Here is a 6,250-nt window from a genome sequence, read left to right on the forward strand (position 1 = left end):
CCCCGATAATTCTGGCATCCTGGGATAAAGCTCTGGTGGCCTCATGCTAGTTATGGCTTTGGTGATTAGAGGCAGAAAATAAGGCAGAAGGCTGCAGCATCCATTCACCAAGACTGTGGTGCTATCTTCTCCATAAATACCAGCCGAGGAACCAACAGTTGATGGGCAGGGGCACTTTCAAGACTCAGTAGCTCAGTTCAACAAATGTTTACTAGTGTTTCTCTTGAATAAGACAATATCACAATGAGAAATAAGCCATCCATAAAGTGCTTTCAAGGTTCCTAGGTGCTTACCTCACAATTATTCTATGAAGCACAAGGATTAGCCCCATTTTAGAGATAAGGAAACTGAAGTTCAGAGGAGGTGAAATGTGACTGATTGGCCCAGGGTTAGATTGCTGGTAAGCATCAGGACTGAAGGGCCAATACTGTGTGATGACAAACAGTCTTCTAACTGGCTTCCAAACAGGAAGAGCTGGTACCTCTGGAGTGGCTGAGACAGAACTGAGAGTTTATAAACCCTTCTCTCATCTCTTTTCCATCATTCAATGTCAGGAAAATTGGATAGCTGTATCAAAAAAAAAAAGTAGTTTGTATCCATACTTAACACAGAAAACTCTTGACAATCTAAACACTGAAAAAAAATTTTTAAGCACTAAGCTGGACAGACTCTATAGTCTCTAGGCAAGAGGATGTCCCCCAGAAGGGTTACGGTGACTATGGGCTCAGACAGAATTTCTTTATCTGTGAGTGTTATAAACTTGTTCCATATTCCACATTCATGTCATCTACGCAGATGATTCTCAGATCTATTTATCCAGCCCCAATGTCTTCCCTGACCTCCAGTCTCTCATCTCCAAAGGTCAATTAGGCACCTGGAACTAGATGTCCCATACACATCTTAAACTTAACACAACCCCAACTCATTCTCTTTCCCTTCTTCCTAACTTATCTATTATTGTCAAGGTTAACTCCATCGTCCCAGGCACCCAAGGCTCACAACCTAGAGGCCCTTCTTGACTCCTTCCTCTCTCAGCCTCACATCCAATCTGCTGACTTTACCTTTGCACCGCCTCTCACATTCACCCCATCCCCCTCTGACACTGCCACAATGCTGGTGTGGGCCCTGACCTCACACCTGGACTACCGCAATAGCCTTCTGGCTGGTCGTCCTGCCTCCAGCCTCTCCCCATGCCGGTCCACTCTCCACTTGGCCACCAAAGGGATCTTCCCAAAGTGCAGAGCCAACATTCCATCTCCTATTCAATGAACTCCAGTGGCTCCCTACTGCCTCTAGGACCAAGGACAAAGCTCTCGGACCTTTCTCACCTTCTTACCCTTTACACAGTCTGTGACACTGTGACGCCAGCCTCCTTTGCTGTTTCCTGCTCACAGCCCTCCCTCCTCCACACTGAATTTCCCCAGGCTCTTCCCCAAGCCTGGAGCACTCTCCCTCCTGGCCTCCACCTTCTGGCTTCCCTGGTTTCCCTCTGACTCACGTGATTTCCTTCAAGTCTCAGCTAAAATCCCACCTGCTACAAGAAGCTGGTCACCCTTGCTGTTGTTGCTTTGGCGAGGCAATAGAGGTTAAGTGACTTGGCCAAGGTCACACAGTTAGTAAGGGTCAAGTGTCTAAGGCCGGATTTGAACTCAAGTCCTCCTGACTCCAAGGCCAGAGCTCTATCCACTGCACCACCTAGCTGCCCCCTCCGTTATTTTTAGTGTCTTTTTTCTGTGATTTACCTTAGATTCATGCTCAATCTATCGGTACAAAGTTGCCTGCATGTCCCATTACATTGTGAGCTCCCTGAGGGCAGGAACTGCTTCTGCTGTTCTTTGTAACTCTAATGATTAAAGATAGCAGTAGTGCCTACCACACAGTAAGTGCATAATAAATTCTTATCGACTTAACTTTCATGCCTTGGTAGCCTGAGAAACTTTCAAGGGAATTGAATACTTACAGGGGAGGAATAGAAATGAGTTAAAATTCAGATATTCCCAGGGCCTGAGTCCTGGGTGAGGGTAATATAAATCACAGAAATGACAATTTGAGAAGCTGTCAAAACAGAATGTGGTCCCTGTGATCTCAGAGCTATGGGTTCTGAGCCATTATTTTGCCTTTTACTTTTGCACTCTGACAGAGATCTGTTTGAAGAACTTAGAATACTTTACTAAGGTTGTGCATTACTGACAGTACTTGGACACTTAGAGATACTGGCTCCCTGACCTCGAGACATTTAATCTAACTGTCCCCTTCTTGGGCAGGTGAGCTAAAAACCTGAACACCTCCTTCTTGATAGAAACTACCTGCCATGTATGAGTGGCTGCCTTACAACGTGGTCTTGACAGTGAACAGGCTGACATATGCTGACTTCCTCTGTGATGTAATTCTTTGACATTTGCTTATGTCATAAGAAAGCATGTAAGTTTTGAGGGAGAAGTGGGGCCACACTTCACTTTTCCATTAAAAAAACAAACAAAACAAACAAACAAAAAACCCCAGGCCATGAGGGCATATGGAGAGAGCCAAGACATATTCATCTGCTACATGGAAGAAGGGTGATTTAGAAAGAGATAAAAATAGGTGGGTTCAGGCACTCTTGGCCCTCCTGTGGCACTACAGAACTAAGGAGCAAGGGAAAACAAGGGAGGAATTCCAAGGGACTAGGAATGTGGAATTAATGCCACGCTCCTAGGGAGAGGAGTGATCTGGGAAGTTGTGACCAGATATGGCTGGGTTCAGCATCTCCAGAGAAAGGGTGAGAGTGAGGATATTGACCTTGACGCTTGAGAGAGCACATATTTTTGGACCTGACAGGCTTCCTACCTCCTGGAGAGTTCTCCTGGAAAACAAGCCAAGGCTCCTCTTCTTCCTGGCATTGCAACCCACAGTCATCATTTTGTTCTTCCGACTCCCCAGCAACAGCGGAAGTCTGAAGAATCCAAGAGAGATGCAGGTGCTGATCCTTCTTCATGGCGCTCTGGCTCCTCCCTCATGGGGCCATCCTTCAGCCAGCACCCAGACGTCTTCTATCTGGCTTTCTTTAGGAGCAGCTTTGCCATGCTGCAGGAGCACATGCAGGACCTGGTCCGCTCCATCTGCCTGTGATATGACTGTCCTTGGCAACTAGCTGGCCCTGGATCCAGAAAACAATCTGACCTCTTCGTGTGGGAGACAAGGAGGGCCTCGTGCTCTCCCCCTGCCTGTGGCGCCTTTCTGCGTGGAGTTGGAATGCAGGCCTTTGTGCAGAAAGCAGCCCTTCAGTGGGATGGTGAAGGCCTGCAACTCCTACAGCCACATGGTGCTCAAGGAGGGGTGCTTCTTCAACCCCAAGGGCCTCTACTCACTGCTGACTGACCCGGCTCCCAACCTGCACATTGTTTAGCTGGTATGTGACCCCTGGTCCATGTTCTGTTCCCGAGAACACATAAAAGGCAAACTGATGTTGGATGATCGCATTTGACCGGCCCTATTACTTGATGAAGGTGATTTGCCAAAGCCAACAGGAGATCGATGAGGCCGCACAGCAACACGAGGGCCCTCTGCAGAGACGCTACCTCTGAATGCACTATGAGGATCTGGCCCGGGGCCTCTGCTCCAGGCCTCCCAGCTATACAATTTCTCACAATTACAAGTCTTGCCTCAGCTCCAGTCCTGGGTTCAGTTCATTACTCAGGGGCAGGGTTTGGGAAATCATTCCTTCTACCCAAATTCCAGGCACAGCCACAATGTTTCCCAGGCCTGGCGCTGCTCATTGCCCTATAAAAGGGTGACCCAAATGCAGGCTATCTGTGGTGACTGATGGGCTACCAGCCAGCTTTGTCTGAACAAGAGTTGAGGAATCTGTCACTGGATCTGCTATCTTCCCTCAGGCCCGCTCAGCTGGGCAGCCCAAGGGCTGACTGAAAGCCCAGCTCTATATACAGCAGCCCCAACCTCCACTACAGCTAACTGGAGGCTTCAGAGCCTACAAGAGCCCATGGATAAATGTTATAGAACACCACACAGGGAAAACACATTCTCAGTCCACATTCTGTCAGAGTAAGAGGTATTACCAAGAAACTGGGCTCTGCCACAAGCGGGAACACCATGGATATCGGCACATGTACCACGCGTTTATCTTTTAAAACCTAATTGTTTTCTCTTTAAACATTTTTTGCAAGAAATCAAAAGATAAACAAAATTCAAGTATGCCTCACTTTATGAACTAACATGTTTCTAAAATACTTGTTAATGAATCAATTCCATCTCAGGCTGTATTCACACCCTGTTTTGCTCTTTAGCTTTCTGTAACCTTCACTTTGGGATGCAGGAGGACAGAGAAGGCTACAGAGCTATGGTGTGCCCTGCTTCAAATTCCTCTAGTTCTCAATGGCTTGGGAGAGTGGAGACTTCTGAAAAGGTGGCCTGGAACACAGGGTTCTATTTTGCTTCAGGTTATTATGGCAGACTAGGGGGTCAAAGAGAGGAGGTTTAAAATAACAATAGGTAGCATTTATATAGTGCTTAAAGGTTTGCAAAGTGCTTTACAAATATTTTCTCCTTTGACCCTCCCCGCAACCCTGGGAGGCAGATGCTCTTGGAAAAGAAAAGTGACTTATCCAGGGTCACACAGCTAGGAAGTGTCCAAGGCCAGATTTGAACTTGGGTCTTCCTGACTCAGGTCCAGTGTAGAGCGTGATAAGGTGCATCTCTAAAAGTGTGGTTGTACAGCAGTGAGAACCTAGTTATGATTAGGTAACATGTATGCAATGACTTCATTCAGCAAGCCTGTGGCAATTTCTCCAGAAGGGTTCAATAGTACGTACATAAGACAAAGTAAATGATGATGGTAAGCCAGGGCCGGTGTTTGTTAGGGCAGGACTAACAAATGGACAAGAGAGCAAAAGATGCAAGGGCACCTCACGACCAAGTTCCCCTTTGCTGACCTGGGGCAGAGGCCGACTGCTGGATCTGCAGCTGAGAGATGTGGCTGACTAGATATATCAGAGACTGCTGAGAGCTGACTAGAGGTTACAGAGTAGGTTACAGAAAATTCCTCTGTTCCACCATATGCTGGAAAATGATTCAGACTTAGACTGGATTTAGATACCATGGATTTGAGGCCAGTTATCTATCCATTGAGTCCTTCTGCCTCTTAGCATAGATACGCAAATGAATAGTCAAAGAAATAAGATTCCAATTGTGAGCCATAGTGACAAACACAGCCAGAGGGTACCAGGTCCCTCTTTCCTTTCTTCACCCACCTTTTGCCCTCTCTGAACTCACAGAGAAACAACAGGAAGTAAGAGGGCTCCCAAGGTGAGGTCCTGAGGAGGAGCAGGGGGTTGCAGAGGTCTTACTGGCCCAACACTTCTTATTGAATGCCCCCTCAACCTCATGACCTGCACTGTCTACTTCCATGTCTTGGTTCATTGACTGTCAGTCCTGGAAAGGGTGTGAAGGGCCCACTAGTTTACTAATGCCTTGGCCAATACGGCCAGAAATTCTGGGCCAAGAAGCCTTGGGCAGACTTACTGAAGAGCCAGAACTTGAAGCAGAGAACCTTGGAGCTCAGCAGCCTCCTTGGCCTCTGCTCTCAGCTGGGCAGCTTGTGTCCCAAGAGCTGGTCTGGCCTTACAGACAAGGATATCAGCCGGGCCTAAGTCGTGCCCTAGCGGCCAGGAAAGCAGCTTCCTCGGGCTCTTTCAGTTTCTAAAGTTCATACACAGATAGGACTTGACACTGAGGAGCTTCCTATTTGGTGTTTTCAGTGACCGGCTCGGCTTCCAGATTGCATAATCTAGCGTCCCCTATAGGCTTCATGCAATATTTACTGGGAGGTTTTTTTTTTTAAATCTTAAGCACATTTACTTTGGGGATGTTCTCCTCTTCTAAAGACACCAGATTGCCTTTTTTCTTGGATTCCTGTACATCTAGTGCTATATTCTTCATTCCGAAACCGTAACTTTCTTCTATGTCTAGGTTATATCTGTTACCCATGTATTTTAAAGGAAATATCCTTCACTCTAGAAAGCACAGGTGTTTTCATAATCTTTTATACAAAGGCAGAATTTATTTTTGTATTTAAGGCTATATTCTTCTTCCTACAAATAACAACATCTAACATGTATATGGCATTTTAAAGTTTATAAAGCACTTTAACTATGTTATTATAGATGATCCTTACAACAACTCTGTGAGGGAGATGCTATTATTATCTCCATTTACATAAATGGAAAGTAGAATCAGAGAGGATAGGTAACTTGCC

General features: G+C 46.3%; 1 pseudogene; it reads left to right on the top strand.

Moving 5' to 3' along the window:
- The first annotated feature begins 2,311 nt into the window (after positions 1-2,311).
- LOC110192435 (carbohydrate sulfotransferase 4-like) lies at positions 2,312-4,267 on the top strand (annotated as a pseudogene).
- The last annotated feature ends 1,983 nt before the right edge of the window (positions 4,268-6,250 follow it).

The sequence above is a fragment of the Phascolarctos cinereus genome, unplaced genomic scaffold (genome assembly GCF_003287225.1).
Source record: "Phascolarctos cinereus isolate Bilbo 61053 unplaced genomic scaffold, phaCin_HiC Scaffold_2;HRSCAF=192, whole genome shotgun sequence".
In the NCBI taxonomy this organism is placed as follows: Eukaryota; Metazoa; Chordata; class Mammalia; order Diprotodontia; family Phascolarctidae; genus Phascolarctos; species Phascolarctos cinereus.